The 17,490-nt window shown below is 36.1% G+C and overlaps 1 protein-coding gene and 1 non-coding gene across 2 annotated transcripts in view; one reads left to right on the forward strand and one right to left on the reverse strand.

The window, feature by feature from the left end:
- Positions 1-17,490, reverse strand: part of Dkk2 (dickkopf Wnt signaling pathway inhibitor 2) — a 97,459-nt gene that overhangs the window by 33,785 nt on the left and 46,184 nt on the right. The gene's annotated exons all lie outside the window — the stretch shown is intronic.
- LOC113192927 (U5 spliceosomal RNA) lies at positions 14,885-15,000 on the forward strand. The gene has a single exon (XR_003302080.1). It is a non-coding gene; the product is annotated as a U5 spliceosomal RNA (small nuclear RNA).

Genomic DNA, 17,490 nt, shown 5'->3' on the forward strand with positions numbered 1-17,490 from the left:
ACAATAATAAACATGTTATGCAAATTTAGAGATATTCAAAATAAGCTTCATAACTTTTCCTACTAACAAAATAATCTCACATAATCCTGTTCTTCCATCATCTGCTTTACAGCTCTGGACAATACATAGAAGCCAGCAGTTAATTATGCAGTTAAAAGATCACATACTACTTGATTCCTGGCTCCACCAACCTACAAAACTCTGTGCCTTTAGGCAAGTTACTTGGCCTCTCTGTTTATCTGTAAAATCTCAGCCCCGTGGAGATTTTCCAAGAGTGATGAGATGTAACATATGTAAAGCACTTAGGAAGATGTCTGGCACTTAATAAGTGCTGTAAGTGTTAGCTATTGCTATTATTATGCTTGTCATCAGGACAAAGCTTGAGAAAATAAATCCACAGATAATTCTCAAGTCTCAGCTGGTCAAATCATCATTTCTTTCTCATCAAACATTGGTTTGATTTTTAACCAGAAGTCTCTGAGCTCGATTGGGAAATTTTGACAACTTTATATTCACTAACCTCTAACTACATGTCCTTCAATTGTGAATGTGCACGATGGATCACTGTAGTATTAGCAGTGTCTATGACATTGTCAGCAGTAGACATCACAGATATGTCCATATCACATTACGGCTATTTCTGGAGCTCAAAATATTGTTTCCACTCATCACCATTTAAAAATTGTGGTGGTTATTACAACCAGATCTTGTTATTTAGTATGTAAGTAAATGCTTATCTTGCTGTATCATAAACTTGGTTAATCATATTTCATATAGATGATGCTCCTTTTTCCATTTTTATGCAAATTTTTTTTCTTTTTATTGGCACATTGTAATTATATGTAACAGTGGGATTTGTTATAATATATTCATATGTGCACACAATAAGACAGTATAATTTGATCAATTTCATTCTCCATCTCCTCCCTCCCTCTGATCCCCTTCTTCTATTCTCCTGGTCTCCCTTCTATTTTTTTTTTAATTTGGTCTAACTAGTTATACATGACAGTAGATGCATTTTGACTCATTGTACACAAATGGAGCACAACTTCTCATTCCTCTGGCCTTATGTGGCGTAGAGTCACCAGTAGTGTAATCATACATATATGTAGGATAATAATGTCTGTCTCATTCTACAGTCCTTCCCATCCCCACAGCTCCACCCCTCCCCGCACTCCTCTCGGCACAATCCAAAGTTTCTTCATTCTTCTCTACACCCATCCCCACTATAGATCAGCATCTGCTCATCAGAGAAAACATTTCAGTATTGGTTTTGGGAATCGGCTTATTTCACTTGCATGATGTTCTCTAGTTCCATCCATTTACCTGCAAAGGCCACAATTTCATTTTTCTTTAAGGCTGAGTAATATTCCATTGTGTATAAGTACCACATTTGCTTGATCCATTCATCTGCTGAAGGGCACCAATTTGGTTCCATAGTTTAGCTATTGTGAATTGAGCTGCTATAAATATTGATGTGGCTGTGCCACTGTAGTAAGTTGATTTTAAAACCTTTGGGAATAAACCAAGGAGTAGGATAGCTGGGTCAAATGGGGTTCCATTCCTCCATTTCTGAGGAATCTCCGTACTGCTTTCCAAAGTGGTTGCACCAATTTGCAGTCCCACCAGCAATGTATGAGTGTAATTTTCCCCCACATCCTCACCAACATTTATTATTGCTTGTATTCTTGATAATTGCCATTATGACTGGTGTGAGATGAAATCTAAGTTTTGATTTGCATTCCTCTAACTACTAGAGATGTTGAACATTTTTTCATATATTTATTGATCGACTCTATTTCTTCTTCTGTGGAATGCCTGTTCAGTTCCTTAGCCCATTTATTGATTGGTTTATTTGGTTTCTTGGTATTAAGTTTTTGAGTTTTTTATATATCCTGGAGATTAGTACTATATCTGATGTGCATGTATGCAAACATTTTTATGGAAAATGACCATAAAAGGTCCCTAAGCTTCACAAAATTGGTTAAAAGGGGTCTTGTGTACCTGCCTATAGATCTTTATCTACTCTCTTCTTTTCGACTTTCAAATAAAGATGCAAGACACAAAAAATGATGAGAGAGTGAAAAACTAAAGGAAAAAAAGATACAGTTATTTACAGTTATATCCAGAGTTTTCTGAACAGCTATATTTTGAAGTTTGAATTAAGACTATGAATTGAATGAACCAAAAGGGACAGATAAGAAAGTTGAAGACCAGCAAGCAACTTGGTGTTTGTGATGGTTGGTTTTTTATGTCACCTTTGGTAAGCTCTAGCCCAGATGTTGCTGTAAAGGTATTTTTTTCATATAGGTAACATTGCCAGTTGGTTAAGTTTAAGGGTAGGAGCTACACTTGATAATGGATGGGGGCCTCCTCCAATCAGTTGAAAGTCCCTAAAGGCAAAAAAAAAAAAAAAAAAAAAAAAAGTTTCCTGTAGAAAAAGCAATTCTCCCTTAGGAGTGAAATATTCTATATTTCCAGCCTACAGAGTTCAGACTTGCCAACCCCACAATCATGTCAATGTGCTATTGATTCTGTTTCTCTGGAACCCCTGACTGTTAAGAGTATTCGTTTCCACTGCACCTACTTTATTTCACAGAGTAAAGGGAAAAGAAGAAATGTGTTTTTCTTTCTCTTTCCACATTTTTTTGTACTTTTACTTTCCTTTATATCTTATAATTTTGCTTCTTGATATTTAATATTACTTATTGGAACATTTTTGAAGATACAAAAATGTTTTTTGCCTTGTGAATTATTCAGATAATTCATGTCATATTTCTTGAAATAGCTAATATCAACCATTATGTTAAAACTTGGCCACATGCCCTTTTTGTGAAACTAATGAGTTGTATCTCAAAGTTTGTCAGGAATAGGGTTCTCAAGAGCACCAAAGTCAAGAGCCACACAGGTCTTCCTAACCAAAAAGCAATAAAAACTGCAGCATCCCTCCAAAATAATTTGAATACATGTCACCCTGCCTGGTTTGTTTTTAATCTGTCCTATAATTCTTTCACTTCTCTTCCCAAGAAAATTAATTCCTATGAAAAGAGGTTCTTGTTTGTATGTAAAGTCCAGTGGTATGTATACTAACATATAGTAGCTTAAGATTTAGAAATAATTGGGAAGAATGTAAAGGATTTTAAGTGCATGATTTCAAGTGAACATAGGTTTGGATGTTTGCCATAAGTCATAGGCAATTAATCTTTACTCATAAGGTGTTTTAAATTATAAAATAATGACTAACAAGTAATCTAACACCATTAGATTGTCAAACAGTAGCCAAAATACTGATTCTAGTAAAGAGCTGGCCCTTGTGATGTTATGGGAAGCTGCTTCAGAAAACACTCTAAGTCTGAATTCAAATCAAAGAGAGCTTTGACAATCCCTGGTCAGGGATTGTCACCCACCCATTGAGACTGAAGCTCTGTGGGAGAACAGCAGTTTCCTGTGTCTTGGGAATTTAAGAATGAAAACCACAGCTCAGGGACTTTCCTTGAGCGTCATGCAAGCAAGTCAGTCATAGAACCTAAGACAACAATTATCACAGCAACTCAAGACAATCGCATCTTGAGTTTGAGCAGGTGTTAGACAACCGTATCCTGAGTTCAAGCAGGTGGTTAGTGAATCTACTTCAAAATCTTGGGTCACCAAGACCACCAAATCCTGGGTTGAGGACATTTTCTGGGGTACAAAGTATAGAAAACAATATAAGAAAACAGCTTTCATTTCAGTTTCTCAGAAACAGCTCTTGTAACAGTTTTTTTATAGAGAGCAACAAAATGGAGTCTTAGGCCTGTCTATGACAGTTCTTGCTTTATAATTATCTTAACTCACTTATCAAAATCTTATATCTATAATCTAGATTTTTACTAATCTATAACCTATAACTTACACTCTTATTGATTGTATTTTATCAGTTCACAACACAAACAGTGATATAGTATGCAATCACCAAAAAGTCCTAATAGAAGTTTCAAGACTCTTCACTTGGAGGAAAGCAGGTAATCCATTGGTCCTTTCACATATCTTTCACCTGATGGAGTTTTTGTTAGACTCTGGCTTAAAGACCAACATTTAATGTGACATTTAGATCTAAACTCCAGTCACAAGAGTGCAACTAAATACCAACAAAATCAATTGCTGAAGGTTTTCTCATTAGCAGAACTCTGCATCCTTGCTAAATTTTTAACCATTCGACTTTTCCAAAGAATGTACTTGTGTTTTTTATTTAAATCTCATCTGTTAGGAAGCAAATGAAAGGTCTTGACCATTGTTCTCAAATAGTCAATGTTTGAAAGAGAATTTGTAAGCCTCTGCATTCTTTCTTTCTTTAAACAATATGCATCCTAATGAAGAACCTGGAAGTTATAATTTTCTGGAGACTTCCTCACAACTACCAGGCTTTGCAGCCACAGGTTTTTGGTTTAGAGTAGAGTACAAAAAGAAGAAAGGTCACAATGTGAAATTTTTTCAAAGAATTATGTTCATTATTATAGTCTAGGTATTACAGGAGCACAATTTTTTATTCTTAAGTTTTTAATTTGAAGGGAAGAAATACTTTATTGGAAGCTTTATAATTACTAACAGGAAAAAAAATTAATGGCAATGATGTTCCTTGGTGGCACTACCCATTCATTACATTATGCCATCTGTCAACTAACAAATACGGAGCACTTACCATGGTTCCAGCATCGTGTCAGGCACTGGGCAAAGACAAGCATAACATTAGGTCATATGGAGTTTGCCACTTTGTGGAATAGATAGCAATGCATAGAATAAATATGATAAACTTAGAAAAGTACTCTGAATAAATGTGGAACAGTGCCATAGAAATGCAGAGCAAAATAACCCAATCTAGATTAAATGTCAGAGAAAGATTTCCTGAAGAAGTGATATTTGAGCTGAGATCTAAAGGATGCATGGAGTTAACCAGTTGAGAGGACCCGAGCTAAGGAAAAGTTTTCAGAAAGTGGAAATGGCTTATGAGAGTCCCTGTGACTGGAGATGGCCCAGTGAAAACGAAAGTAAAGTGACCCTAGAAGGAGAGAAAGGTGGGGGCAGTGTGAGATGAGGCCTGCTCAGCCACGTGCAGAAAGGCTCTTCATCCTGGAGGAAATGGAAAGTGACAGAATTGTAAGGAGGGTGATGACATGATCCCAAGCCATAGATCTGTCTTCGCCAGTTAAATCTGATCACTAGCACACAATGCCGGACACAATAGAATTGACATAGAATTGACATTTGTCAAAGGAAAGAGGAAGGAAGGAAGGAAAGCAGGAAGAAAGAAGAGGTGGGGGAGGAAGGGAGGGGAGAAGGAAGGAAACCTCAGAATGTAAGACATAGTATATATATATATAAATAATATTTTGGAGCCCCTATCTACTGCTGAGCTCCTTGAACTTTATCCAGAGCTTCCCAGGTAATCTTATTTTGGTTGTTATCACTATTTTTATGAATGGGGATAATGAACCCAGGATAATTAAGAAATTTGCTTAAGGGCAACCAGTATTCACCCCTAACCCCAGCTGTCCATCTGGGGTAGCACTATATATATATATATATATATATATATATATATATATACTTGTATATATGATTTTATTTATTTATTTATTTATTTATTCTCTCTTCCCACTGGGGTGGCTTGTGGTTAAGATTTAAAATGAGAGCCAAAATGATGAGACAATGCTTCATATCTTCTTAAAATCATTGCAACTATTATATCTACTTTTAAAGAAAGTTGCTGTGAAACAGTGTGCCCAAAATTTAGCAGAAATTTTATTTAAGCATAAAATGACCTGATTAATGAAGTAATTGAGACTTCATTTTCCATATGGCTTTCTGGGTAAGTTGGGCTTTGAATGTTTTGGCGAAATTCTTGAGCTGTTGTCACATATAGGGCTTACGGAAAATTGAAGGACTGCCTCTGGTTGTAGATCCTCCAGGATAGGAAGTAAGAGAATAATATCATTGACTCCCCCACTCAAGAGATGATAAAGAGACACTCTTTCAAAATGCATGCTTATCTTCTTTCTCCTTTCTCCATGTTTCCCATTTGGATTTCACAGAAGCATAAGTGGTTAACTGAAAAACACTCCCAGAGTCAAAAGTACTCAAGAAGAAACATTAGCATTTGATCTAGTACTGATTCTAATTTCTTTTCTGGAATTAAGTGCTAAGTTCCTGGAGGATAAGGCTGATTTGCGCTTCTTGTTTTGTTTTTCATTTAGCAGTCAATTGCTTCAAAGAAGCGCTTTTATGTTCTTTGCTCAGAATTGAAGCTAAACTTTCCTTACTCTGTTTGACTAAAAATGTCAGGCTCCAGTTTGAGACCCTCTCGCCTTTCCCATCTCACATATCTCAGGGTACATCCCAGGTTTCCCACTTCTTGTGACTCATAATAATTTTCCTAGGCTCCTCCACTCTCAAGATGGGTTCTCTCTTTCCTCAATCTACCACACCCATCCTTCCCAACCCTCCAAAAGGAAATTCTGCCTCATTTCCACTCCAGTACTACACAAAATATTTGCTTTGAAAATCAATAAATAACTTTCACCTAGTATCTAAATAGGGGAGAATATGAGGTGAGCATTGAAAAGAAAAAGGAAGGATATGTTTTCAACTTCAATACCTTTCACCTCTCTCCCATTCTTCTTGGTCTCTGATCATATAATCTTTGAAAGCTTTTCACGTTTATTTTGAGTGATTGTTTTAGGTGTGAGAAATATTCTACGGCTTTCTAAACTAAAGGGCGGGGGATTGGAAACCACTGGAAAGGAAAGAGCCTGACCAAGGGAAGACACAGAGAACCCAGAAATATTCTCAGAATTTCAATTGGTCAGAGATTCCCCTCACCCTCATAATTCCAAACTCCAAGTTCAAATCTATGGTCTTTAGACCAGGAGCACAAGATTTAGAGAACTACAGAGTAGCTGAGAAGTAAAGCAGAGAGATTCTTAATACACAGTCTCAGTGATACCGAGTTGATTAACACTTCATGAAACTCTATTGTCATCATTTTCATCAAAGCAAATATTCTGGGCTTGAATCAAACTTCAATACACTCTAGCCAGTTAGCTTGAGTGTGTTCTACCATTTATGAGATGCATGATAATTTGACAATTTATTAAAGCTCAGTTTTCCATTCATAGTTCTACCATTTATGAGATGCATGATAATTTGACAATTTATTAAAGCTCAGTTTTCCATTTATAGAATAGGGACAATATAGCTACTTCCTTCACAAGGCTATTGTGAAGATTGAATGAATGCAGTAATATAATGAACTGAGAAGATTTTCTGACACTAAAAAGGATTGTTTAATAAAAAAATAAATACATATTTGGTGAACTTCCTGAATGTGTATAACGGCAAGGATGCAAGTTTAATCCATCTAATAGAGACTAGTGGTCATCTAGTTTTGCCATTATCACCAGAAAGGTTCAGTAGGATGATGCATGTGAAATTCTCCTAAAAGTGCTTGGAGTAGAGCAGACACTCAACAATCAACAATCAACAATCGTTACTAATGTTATTATCATGATAATTATGATTTTATGATCACATCCTTTCCCATGGCACAAAAAACACTCATCAATAGTAACTCCATTGTCAGTCCCTGTTGCTACCTTAGAAACGATCAAATGATGGATTCAAAAGGTGTTCACAACTTTTGGTTAAAATTCAATTTTCCTGCTACTGCTGTGGCCCAGTGTGTGAGCCCCTCTCTCTGTAGAGGGTTTATTGAGTCTAGGCAATGTTAGAACTGTGGCAACATTGGCATAGCTGGTAACTGGAAAATCTTTAATCCATCCAGTATAATTCCAAAATTGAGGGTCAATACTTAAAACTCATATGGTTACCTTGTCCCAAAAGAGGAGGAAACTGGTGTTCACAATTAACATTTGATGGTATTCCTTAAGGAATCTTCCTGTTAAATTCAATCAACCTTTGAGAAGGACCAGAGAGGTGAAGTTTCTAAAATGTCAAGACGACTATTTGGAAACAGAAAAAAAAGGAATCAAATAACTGCTGTTGTTATGTTTTAAACTTTTCAAATATACTAAATTAGATTTTGTTTTGTTTTGCTTTACTTTGCTTTACTGAAGTAAACATTTATTTGGGTGGCCATCTTAGAATCCATCCCAGCACTGACTTTTGTCACAGTGTGCAAATATTTTCTTGTTCTGTTTTATCCCTGGGTAAACATATAGAGAATGTGATTTTCCTTATGTGCCCTGTCGTTTGCATTGCTTTGGGAATCTGATTAGCGTGAGATACACAACATCCATGAGTCAGGATAAACTCAGACACTAACTTTCTAAATGACACTGAGCTATTCCCTCTAGAAACATAAATTCTTTGTATTATGAATTTATCGCTGCTAAAAGAAAAGTATTTTATGTTCTACCTTACACTCTCTGTACCATTAAAGCAGTAGTACCCACCTAATTCAATTTCATATATCTCAAAACTAATTATTAAGCAACTTATATCTACACTCTGCTTAGTGCTGGAGGAGGAAAGGACAATGAGATTAATGGCACACTGAAGGGACAGAGCAGAGACATTTCTACCCCCAAAACCATCAAACCAAAGACATGCACACAACTACCTATAATGCAGAGCAGACCACATAAATGCTAAGTGATGCTTTCAAGTCCTCTAAAAGAATAATGCTTTAACCAAACAAAATCAACCTACATCCAGAGTATGAATGATGCTGTTATTACTTATGTCTACTTGTCTTCTATTTTACAGTGCTCTTTGATCCATTCTTTGCATTCTTCTTGTCTGAAAGTAATATTCTCGATACGTTTAATAAGGAGACCCCTCCCTTTGTTCCTAGAAGCCTTGGCTGCTGATCAACAAAAGCCCTCGACAGACTTAATCCCCTGTGTTTGGCACCACATCAGTCTGGAAGTAGTTTACATTCAGAGCCCTTTGGAGTAAATACTCATTAGAGGTTCCGTTGGCTCATTTGGTCACCCACATTTTGCAGTGGGTGGCCCAGTTGGCATCCTCATTATTTTATTTTCCACCACTGAAAATAATCCAGATGTAGTAACCTGACACTGCTTTCTTTGCTACTCTTATTCCATTGTAAGGGAACATCCATTTATTTGTGATACTAGCTAATGAGTCTGGATAAGTAAAAGCCTCAGTCTGGTAATGCTATAACAAAATTTTTCATATACTTTTTTTCCAGTGCAACTTACTGAAATGCAATCTGATCATTCCAAGTATAATTTACTGGTAATACCTCATGTCTGAAACTTAAAATTGTTCTCCTCCCTCCTTCTCCCTCCTCTTCCCTCCTCCTCCCCCCTCCCCACAACTTTACACAAATGAACAAACCAATTCACAGAGGTAAATGACCAAAATTATTGACAAATTTCACAGCAAAACTCTTGCTACTTTGTTTATTCCTGAGATAAATCTTTACCACCAAGTTTCTTAATTAGTTCTTGTATCAAAGAAGCAAAAGTTTCTATAATGTTACTGTCTTTCTAGGTTTAGCAATGAAAGTCTCAAAATTAAACAAAATAAAACAAAACACTTTCCTGAGTACCCATTAAGTGCAAAGTAAAGTATTGTTAAAATTCAAGGAGGCTAAAACATGTCTTCTTTTTACAGGGCTTATATTCTTGTTACAAAGCTAGTATGTTGATACCTTTCCCTTATGATTATGTATCTGAAAAATGCTTGTAATAATATCTATTGAATAAGATACTTATTAATACAAGGATTAAAATCATAACATACATCAAGTTCTTAAAACAGAGCTGGGTTTTCCTATATTTATAGGTATTTGAGAAGTTACTATATTCTTACCATATGAATTATCATCAGCCTTCCATAAGAAAACATGTAAAGGTTTTTTGTTTGTTTGTTTGTTTGTTTGTTTGTTAATTTTAGAATTCCTACAACTCTGAAATGTTTTATTAGTTTCAATACAGATAACAGGGAATTGATGTGGTATTAGAAGGTGAGGGAATGTGATCACCTAATAGATGTTGGGCATGATATTAGTGTATTCGTGTCCATCAACTCACTTAATACTCAAAACAATCACCAAATGCATATATTGCTTTGTCTGTTGAATAAAATAACTAACAATTAATTAAACAATTAAAAATTTAACAAACGAGGTTAAATAAGGAACCGTGATTGAAAGCAAACTCTCTAAAAAAACTCACATTCTTTCCATTCATTCCCTGAATTCTAACAAGACTACTTAATATCATTTTTTTTTTCAGACAGGAAGAGTGTAGGAAGCACCCTGTCATCTTGTGCAAAGTCATACTGTATCTTGGATTTTAACTGCTGCAAAGATTTAATAACTGTGGGAGAAAAACAGAAAGGTATCCTCCTGTGTACTATAAATAGGCCACTCAGTGGTAAATTACATACTCCCGGTTTACCCTAGAAGGAGCCCCACATCACCACTGGACAGTATTGCTGACCATGGCCAAAACCATGAGGGCTTGCACGTGTTCAGGATCGCTCTGCTAAGTGTGCAACACACATGCAGAGGCCATGCTATTCTTACTACCGACTTACTCAAACCCTCTGCACTCATGCACAGATGCAGTTTCTGTCTTTTCTCATATATCACAGTATCCAGGTGTTTGTTTGTTTATTCAACCTTAACATTTAGCCACAAGACTTTTATAAACCCTCAAATGGATCCACAGGGGAACAATTCATAATACTACTCACTTTAAATAGTTCACTACCATTAGTCTTAAGTTACTCATCCACAACCTACACGTAAAACTTCTTCTTGATGCATGTGCTGTGGTTAGTGCTACACCCTCTATATCACAGAGAGCTTTTCCCATAGAGGATACTGTAAAAACTTGGAAAGAAACTTTTAATTTTAACAAGACAATCACTGTATAGACAGATTTATCTTATTCCAATTTTTTGTTTTGTTATCATGTTATTTGAAACAGACTATTCTGAAGCACAAATATTATTAATTTCAATTTAGAATATATAGTTTTATATTGATAATACATCTATACATTTACTTATATTTAATATACCTATAGATATGTGTATGTGTACATATTACACAGATCAAATTTTAAGCATGAAACTCATCTTTTAAGTGAAAACAAAATTTAAGCATATTATGTATTGATTATATCATGTATACTGTTTGCTTAGATACAAAGGAAAGCCAATGGAAGACATGAAATTTTGATTTTTATTCAGCATTACTTTAAATGTTTCATACCAGAAATAGAACAAATAATGATTCTATGAGGATTGTTTGTTTGTTGTGGATACAAGTAATATAACTTTTTTTCTGGTATTGGAAATTGAACGTATAGATGCTTTATAATTGAACTACATCCCCAATCCTTTTTACTTTTATATTGAGACAAGGTATTGCTGAGTTGTGGAGGGCCTCACTAAGTTGCTGAGGCTAACATCAAACTTATGATCTGCTTGCCTCAGCATCCCAAACCTCTGGGATTACAGGTGTGCACCACCAAACTCAACACAAGCAATATAACTTCTTAATTCTGGGTTAACTGTGGTTTACTATGATTTCACAACACATGATGGATTGTTTTAAAACTAGGGTTCATGTAAATTCACTCACTTATTAACCAACAAACTTATTAAACAGATTCCATGTATAAAGGAAAGTAAATACATATGGTATTGCTGCTATTTTCAATAATGCTACCAATAATAACTTGGTGCTATGTGACAGGTACAGAGGTGCTTGGAGAATGCAAAGATTTATAAATAAGGGCTAGTTCAAACCATCCAAAATTTATTATCTAAATCGTTAGAATAGAGTTCTATTTTTTAAAACTCACAGTCCTGTTTTTTCCTTACAACAGTGTAAGTAAGTATTACTATTACCTTACACTGAAAGAGGGAAATTGATGAGCAAGAATTTAATATAGATAAGGACTCAACTTTTGAACATGCTCCCCACTTGAAAAGTCAACTGGGTGAAAAGAATTTACTCATAATTTTGTCCATGAAAAATTTACACAAGGTTCCCGACTTTTAAAGGCTTGATTTTTCATTTTTGGTGCAAAAGTGCATTTAATATAAAAATACATTCAGAATAAAGAATATTTTAAATTTTGTTTTTTTCCTAGGCTGGCAAGATTTGATAAGACTCTCTCTCCCAAAGCTAGGCAGCAAATTCAAAGTGCACCTCTGGGAAGCAAGGGATACAGTATACCACGTGGCTAAGTTGTGATGTTCTTGGTGGGTCAGGTGCAATAAATGCATTTTTAGATGCAATATTTTCAATTTGCAGTGGGTTTTTCAGGACTGTAACCCTATCATAAATACAGGAGCATCTGTAATATAGTCCTTCAAAAATAATTTAAAGTGTCAGACATGGTGGCACATACCTATAATCCCAGCAGTTCCAGAGGCTGAGGCAGGAAGACTGCAAATTCAAAGCAAGCCTCATTAATTGAGAAAGACCCTAAGCAACTTAATGAGACCCTGTCTCAAAGAAAAAATGAAAAGGACTGGGGATGTGACTCAGTAGTTAAGTTCTCCTGGGTTAAATTTGAGGAGGAGGAGGAGAAGAAGGAAGAAGAGGAGGAAGAGTAAAAAAAATGAAAAAAAAATTTAAAGTGCTGATTCTTCTGGTATTTAATTATCAGTCTATATGAGAAAAATGGATGCAATGAGAGTAAATCAAAATAATGCCTAATGGACATTTGAAAAGGTGCTCTAAATTAAAGAGTAAAAAATAATTAATAACAAAATTATTCTGATTTTGGTTGACATATTAATCGAATAATCATCTCTAGTCTATAATTGAGAAAAATATTTTTCACATAAAAATAGCACCTACTCTTGGGCTAGGGATGTAGCTCAAGCAGTAACACGCTCGCCTGGCATGCATAGGGCACTGGGTTCAATCCTCAGCACCACATAAAAATAAAATAAAGATGTTGTGTCCACCGAAAACTGAAAAATAAATATTTAAAAATTCTCTCTCTCTCTCTCTCTCTCTCTCTTTGAAAAAAAAAATAGAACCTGCTCTTTAGTCTGAGATCTTAAAAAAACAATTGCACATATCAAAACATTCCCCTAATCTATATAAATTCAGTATCCTTGTTTAAAGGGGTCTAAGGACACTCAGGCACCACTCCACTAGCATCCAAAATTCCCCATCATTTACTTGTAACCCTCTGTATTTGAATCTCTCCCTTTTGAATCATTATGCCCAGCTTTTTCCTGTTCCCTGAAACAGGGCAGCCTCCTGTTCTCTCCATGCTATGCCCTTTAGACAGCAGCCAGTCATTTTATAGATTGCTATAAGATGACTGTCTGGTCTTTGACTTTATGTCAAATCCTAGCTACCCTGGGAGGTTCACTACCAAATTCATCTTTCTGATGTTGCTTCAAGGATGATTTCCACTCTCACTGCAGAGAGAAGGGATTTTTTTCTCATCACTGAACTAGTTTTGTTTTAAATCTATTATTTCTCCTACTTATATGATGCTGATTTAACATGTTGTGTTTATTTATAATCTCATTTCTCCAGCAAAATTATAAATTCTTGAAGATTAGAAATTATGAAATTTGGGAGTGGGGGAGTCATAGGAGTGCACAGGATGCCCGTTTAGCCATTTTCCAGTGCACAATTCAGTAGCACTGAGCACATTTCACTAGGCTCTGTAGTCATCACTACTCTCCATTCCTAAAACAAAATCATCATCCCAAACAGAAACTCTGTACTCAGATAACTCCCATTTCCCTCTCCACCCAGCTCCTGGCAACTTCTATTCTCTCTGTCTCTAGGAATTTACCAATTCTAGGTCCCTCATATGAGTGCAATTATACAATATGTGTCCTTATAGGTCTAACTAATTTCACTTACCAAGTTTTTGTGGTTTACTCATGTTGTAGCATGTATCAGAATTTCATCCTTTTTAATGCTGAATAATGTTCCAGTGTGTGTGTGTGTGTGTGTGTGTGTGTGTGTGTGTGTTCTGTGTCTGTCTCCACCTTTTGACTAATGTGAACAATGAATACTGATGTCCAGATATCTGGAGCTGCTGCTTTATTCTGGAGCTGCTTTATTCTTAATAGCCAAACACTGAAAATGAACTTAGATGTCATTCAACAGAGGAATGGTACATCCATACCACAGAAAATGATTTTTAAATAAAAGGACATAAATCATCAACACACATCAGCACAGCCTACAATCCCCAGAAAAAGTGTTGAATGAGAGAAGTCAATCCCAAAAGACTATATACTATGTGATCCCATTTAGATAACATTCCTGAAATGACAGAATTAGGACAGGAGAAAAGTGTAAATAACTGTGAAGGCAACTTGAGACATCCTCCTGGTGATGGAAATATTCTGTCTATGACTCTATCCATGGTGGCATCCTAGTTGGGATGTTGTTCTATAGTTTTACACAATGTGTAAAACTATCACTGAGGGAAAGTGGGTAGAGGGTCTATCTTATCTCTCTGTATTATTTATTACAACTTCATGTGAATGTACTATTATCTCAGAACAAGAAAAGAGGGAAGGACAAGCACAGAAGAAGGGAGGAATGAATCTCACCAAGAAACTAGATCCCAGTCAGGCAGGGGTCCTTCATATCACCTCCTAATTGTGGCCCAGGCACAGTCTGAATACTAAATCATTTCTAGAATGGAAAGGGTGTAACTCCAATGGATTTGAATATCTACAGTGTCCTGTCCAGAGTGAAATTATAGACTGACAAAATTTTCATTTCCTTCCACTCTTATTTATTTATAGAATTCCCTGCAAAGTTTTGCCAGGCCACTATATTTTCATGCCAAATGGCCACCATCAATGCACTAGGAGCTTCTCTGAGTTGAGATGTGTCATGGAAGCAAAGAGTATACTCTGATTCTTCATCATATTGTATGAATATTTGGCCTTTTACTAAAGATTTCCAAAGAGGAAAATAACTTTCAGTCTTACTTTAATTGTTTGAGGCCTTGCTTTGACAGGGATAATTATTTAGTTTTAATGAAAGACATTGTTGTGAAGTGAAAGCAGAAGTGTAAAAAAAAAAATAGAGAGTTGGTTCCTTTTAAGTTCCTGGGGTTGTCATGCAACTCTCTCTTGATGTTCTTTTAAAAAGTCACAAATTTCAATGCAGATAGGCAATCTTAGTGGAGAACAGCAGTTTACCACAGAAAATATTTCTCTGTAAAGTAATATTTCAGGGAATTATTCTAGATTTTTTTGATTACACACAACTGAAGTGACATTCACACACATCATCATCATCATCATCAATGAACTCATGTCAGAAGAGTCTACAGTCTTCCTAATTTGAAGCAGCTGTTACATTCTAAATATGGATATCCCAGTCTTCTGAAACTATCATTAAGAGTCAGAATCCTCAATTTAAAGGTTCTTTATTATTCTCTCTGTAGGGGGATTTATATCACATTGCTGTTGGCTCTCTCCCTATTGTTCTCAGACTGTCATACATAAGATGTCAACAAGGGTATATTTCATTCATACTCCAAAATTAAATTCTTTATCCCACAATTAGACATAATCATGATCACATACGACTATGATTTACCATAACTAAAATAGATGGTGTAAGATTTATTGTTGGCTTGTGTTTGAAATAACGAAGGCAGATTTTTGAATTTCATGCTAACTATTTGGGACATAATTCCTACTCATTTTGTTTCCATATATCTCCACCTAGTTCGATAGCACATTGCTAAAATGCCCTTGTGGTAAACTTTTAAGTGAAATCCAAGAAAATGCTGATAAAAATAAATATTTTTCAGATATATTCACATATGTGTCTGTATAAAATAAGCTCTTTGAGAATCTGATCATTCTTAGTAAGAAAAACAAGCTGGATTATGAGCTCTTTCTTCTTTCTAATGATAACTTTAAAAATTATGTCAATTGCCAGGCACAGTGGTGTATGCCTGTAATCCCAGCAGCTGGGGTGGGAGGCTGAGACAGGAGGATCGAGAGTTCAAAGCCAGTCTCAGCAAAAGCAAGGCACTAAGCAACTCAGTGACACCCTGTCTCTAATAAAATACAAAATTGGGCTTGGGCTGGGGCTGGGACTCAGTGGTTGAGTGCCCCTGAATTGAATCCCTAATACCCCCCCACAAAAAATTATCCTAATTGTGTCCATGTCAATTGTCTTATTTGAACATCATAATGACTCTGTAAGCCAGAAGTCTGTAAAACACTTCTGTTTCTTTTACTTGTCCTGAATCCATGCAATGTTCCTACATTACACCACCCAATGTTTTATTTAAATACTTAGCCTCCAGACTCAACTGGAGTTTGATGGGGCTGTGCCTTGGAATAGTCTACTTCTCCTGCCCTCCTCTGACCAAGGAGAAGAGACATGCAGGACCCCAACTAACCACCCAAATGTTAACTTGAATGTGCATCTTGAATAGAAAGATGGGATGCAATCTGAAGAGCTCTTTAACTTTCTTTTTTTTGTGTGTGTGTGGTGCCCTAATAATGCCAATGCACCTTGTTCCCTGCAAGCCTAGAGCCCTTTGGATTCATATCCTTCCATGGCTAGTTCTGTCCTTTATTTGGTTCCATTGGCTAACATGTATCCTTAAGAGCTGACTTCCATTGCTGATACCTGAAAAACCCTTAAGGGCTATGATGTTTCCCTCTTCTTGATGATGAGGAAATTGAGGTATAGAGAGGAAAAGAAATTAGTCCACTTAGTTAACACAACTGAATACAGGCCTGATCCCAAGCTTTGCTTTTAAACTCCATGTTGCCTGTTTCCAGTTTCTGAAGGGTTCCAATGAGAGCATGTCTAGAGTCATCACACCATGATACTAAGTTAGATGGAAAATATAAAATGGATATGGTAGGAAGCATCCCTTCCTTTGTTACACTGAATTGGTCAGTATTTATTATATACCAAAGGATTCCTTGTACTAAATAAGGAGTAAGAAACCAGGACCAACGTTGCAGTGATCCTGGAGGTTCCTGTAACTTTCTTTTTAGTGGTTAATGTCACACAGCTATGCACTATTCCAGACTTAGCATGGGTTCAAGAACAGGACCTACCTGCGTCTAAAAAAAAAAAAAAAAATTCATTTCACACTTATTTAGCAAAGAAGGATACACAAAGTCTAGTGCAAAGAGTGCTAATGTGTGTAAAAATCATTCCAAACCTTCCACAAAGAACTACACCAGTCAGTCAAAGTCAAATGCAGGAGGATCAAACCATGATTAGATTGAAAATGAGAATGGGCCGAAACATGTGAAGTCTTCAGCCCCAAGGTCAAGGTCCTTCATCCCATTTGTGACCTGGGTACAGTTTATATCTTTGAGACGCTGTTTGCCTATGCTTTTAAAGCTTTCTATAAAGGAAGCAAGACTATCTCATGGTCCACTTAGCAGTGAAATTAAGGATCGAGGTGAGGTGGAACAAAACCTCAACTGGGGTTAGGGAGAGCTCAGCTGAATGCCAGATGCGCATAT

The sequence above is a fragment of the Urocitellus parryii genome, chromosome 10, assembly GCF_045843805.1.
Source record: "Urocitellus parryii isolate mUroPar1 chromosome 10, mUroPar1.hap1, whole genome shotgun sequence".
Lineage (NCBI taxonomy): Eukaryota > Metazoa > Chordata > Mammalia > Rodentia > Sciuridae > Urocitellus > Urocitellus parryii.